Below are 3,702 nucleotides of genomic sequence, written 5' to 3'. Positions count from 1 at the left end.
TTACTTTTCATTTTGAGACAATTGAGACAGGATCTTACTAAGTTGCTGGGGATGTCCTTGAACCCACTCTGTACCCCAAGTAGACTTTGAACTTGCAAACAGCCTCTTGCTTCTGCCTCCTAATTAGCTGGGATCAGAAGCCTATACCTCTGGGACAGGTCTATTTTTTACATCTGGAGGGAAAAAATTAGCAAACATAGGATCAGAAAAAGTAGCTGCCTAAAGAAAATAATGCTGGGAAATATTAAGAACCCCACCACTGCGGAGAATATCTTGTCCTCATTTCTTTTTGAAAGAAATATGTGGGCTAGAGAGATGGCTCAGAGGTTAAGAACACTGGCTATTCTTCTAAAGGCCCTGAGTTCAATTCCCAGTAACCACATGGTGGCTCAAAACCATCTGTAATGAGATCTGGTGCCCTCTTTTGGCCTGCAGGCATACATGCAGGCAGAACACTGTATACATAATAAATATTTTTTTAAAAAAAGTTTTAAAAAAAGAATATGCATTTCTCAGGGCTTAACTAAGAGATCTGCAGCCAGTAACATGGATTACTATGGTGTTTGGAAAGAGAATGGCTTCCTGTAGACTTATATATTTGAATATTTGGTTCCCAGTAACTCTTCGGACTGATTAGGAGGTGTGGACTTGATGGAGGAGATGTGTCACTGGGGGTGGGCTTGGAGGTTTCAATCCCATGCCAGACCCCACTCCACCCATCTTTCCCTTGTGGATCAGACAGATGTGAGCTGCCAGCTACTGCTCCAGCACCATGCCTGCCTGCCGCCATGTTCTCCACCATGATGGTCATAGATTCACCCTTTGAATCTGTAAACAAGCCCCCAATTAAGTGCTTTGTCTATTTTTTTTGTTTCCTTGGTTATGGTGTCTCTTTACAGAATAGGAAAGTAATTAGACCTCACTGAACCGTCTCTCCAGCCTCCACAGTTTCTTTTTTAATAGTTAGAAAAAACATTTGTATCGAGGCAGGGTCTCACTTTGTAGCTCATCCTGGCCTTGAACTTTCAGTCCTCCAGCTAGGTCCTCCTGAGTGCAGAGGTTATAGGCATGCACCATGCCTGGCAGTCCTAATCTTGCTTTATAAAGATGTCAAATCTATAAAGGAAGATGCACTCAGAGAGTGAGCTTTTGTTACTGACTCCTCTGCAGCTGTTCCACTTTGCACTCCTGCTGGCAATGCAAGGGGTGTCTTTTCCCTCACAGCCTTGTCAGGTATGGAGCCAAAGGTGGGTTTCTATTTAATTATTAGTTAATTTGTGTATGTGTAGCCAATAGTGTATGTGAGAAAATGTATTTCCATGTTACTTTTTTCTTTTGTATATACTCTGAGGGGTACACACTTCTGGAAGAACTGAAATATCAGAACAATGAGTGCAGTGAGTGGATCAAGCTCTTATTCTATCTCCTAGCTGGAAAAACCCACCAAATAAATACACTGTTCTCAGATAGAGGAATTTGAGATATCAAACCAATACAAACAGATACTACACTTGATCTTAGTCAGAAAGGCTGATAAAGAATTCAGCATATGTTTATCATTGTTATTATTATTTGATTTGGGATGTCTTTCTATACACTGTGAATATGTGTTGCCCCCATTGGTTAATAAATAAAGCTGCTTTGGCCTATGGCAAGGCAGGATAAGAGCCAGGTGGGAAATCCAAGCGGAGATATTGGAGAAGAAGGGTAGAGCCAGGGGCAGACACCATCCGGGCACCTAAGGAGCAAGATGCCAGCAGACCAGTAATGCCACAGACACGTGACAATACATAGATTAATAGAAATGGGTTAATTTAACTTGTAAGAGCTAGTTAGTAATAAGCCTGAGAAATAGGTCAAACAGTTTGTAATTAATATCAAGCCTCTGATTATTTACAAGTGACCAAGGGACAGAGTGGGACAGAAAAAACCTCCAGCTGTAATTATTAATATGCTGTTACTATTATTTAAGGCAAGGTCTTACTGGGTAGCCCAAGCCGGCTTTGAATTTAGCGTCTTCTTATCTCCAGATCCTGAGTGCTGCAATTTTAGGGGTGTGTCACCCTATTTCCTTCAGTGTTTTTCTAATTCACATTTTTTGCTATGAAGAGAAAGGTTTGCTATTCTTCAAAATATATACTATATTTTCTGATAGACTGTACCTTAGGCTAAGACCTCAGACTAAGAGGAAGGAAGCAATTCCCGAGACGGTTAAAAGGAATCAAGCAAATTTTATCCACACAAAATCAAAGTAAACCCAGTTTGTCCTAACGCACCCACATTAAATCTAAACAAGCTTTTGCTGCTGTTAGCATGGTGCCTGTGGCAATGATAACACGCTATACCTGAGAGCAAAGCATGGAAGAAAGAGTTTATCTGGGATTATGGTTTAGAGCCTCTGGTGGAGAACCATGGCAGCAAGTGGCAGACAGGGCAGCAGAAGCAGCCAGTCATGAGATCACATCCTCCCCCATGAGCAGGAAATGGAAGGAATGAGCTGGAAATGGGGCAAGGCTATGAACTTTAAAGCCCACCCCCAGTTACATGACGCACTTCTCCCAGGAAGACCACACCACCTTCCCATACAGTGCTACAAACTGGGGACCGAAGGTTGTGTTCAAATACAGGAGCCTACCTACCAGGGCAGGCATTCTCATTCAAAGTGCCACAGCACCGGAAACCACTCCCCAGGGGAGAGACACAAAAGTAGTAGAGGGAAGTGTGTAGCAGTAGATGCTTGTAGGAGAATATCCAGAATATATAACGAACTCTGAAAATCAGCAAGAAAAAGAAAGCAAAATATCAGGAAAAGACTTGAACTAATATTTTTACATTAAGAAAAAAAAAACTGAACGAACCAAACAACCTAAGTAAAAATGTTCAGTGTCTTTAGGAACTGGGAAAATACAACCTTGATATTTGATACATAATGATGTATAAGTATACAAGCAGTAGCCTAGCAATAAAAGTATATATAAGCATCCCTTAGAAATTGGAGCCCATTCTGCCAGCACACATGGAAAAGAATGTTCCGAGATACAAACTAGAAATAAACCAAAACTCCTGTGTACTGTAGAGTAGACAAATATGTTATCATATAGTTACTGGTAACTGACAAGATGTTCAACACCAGAGAGAAGAGCTCTAATTCTTAGCGCCTGCCAATTTCCGTGGTGTAAATACTCCCTTCAGGGCCAATTTCAAGCTCCCAACATTCTATCAATTAGCTTATAGAACCCATGAACATTTAGCCATCCGTTCTCAGTCTGGGCAAGCTGGTTCCAGTACATTCCTGGGAACATTCCCAAGCTTTAATACTATTCAACAAAAAGGTGAATCAACCACAGCTACAGGCAACAGCATGGATACATCTCATGGATATTATGTTGCACAAAATACAGAAATAGCAAAAGAAGTCACAAAGCATGATTTCATTAGTATAGAATCCAAAATGGATCAATTTAAACCAGAACGTGCATACTTGTGTGGTACAGAAGTAAGCATTAGAAAGGGTAAGTGTAGCCGGGCGGTGGTGGCAACCCTTTAATCCCAGCACTCGGGAGGCAGAGGCAGGCCGATCTCTGTGAGTTCGAGGCCAGCCTGGTCTACAGAGCAAGATCCAGGACAGGCACCAAAACTACACTGAGAAACCCTGTCTCAAAAAACCAAAAGGAAAAAAAAAGAAAAGAAAGAAAAAGGGTG

At 41.5% G+C, this 3,702-nt stretch overlaps 1 non-coding gene across 1 annotated transcript; it reads right to left on the bottom strand.

Annotated features, from left to right (window-relative positions):
• Positions 1–1,348: 1,348 nt before the first annotated feature.
• LOC114708848 lies at positions 1,349–1,542 on the bottom strand. The gene has a single exon (XR_003736855.1). It is a non-coding gene; the product is annotated as a U2 spliceosomal RNA (small nuclear RNA).
• Positions 1,543–3,702: the final 2,160 nt, after the last annotated feature.

Source organism: Peromyscus leucopus, chromosome 5 (genome assembly GCF_004664715.2).
Source record: "Peromyscus leucopus breed LL Stock chromosome 5, UCI_PerLeu_2.1, whole genome shotgun sequence".
Lineage (NCBI taxonomy): Eukaryota > Metazoa > Chordata > Mammalia > Rodentia > Cricetidae > Peromyscus > Peromyscus leucopus.
Note: the sequence above shows the minus strand (reverse complement) of the source record. Positions and strands in the feature narration are given on the sequence as shown.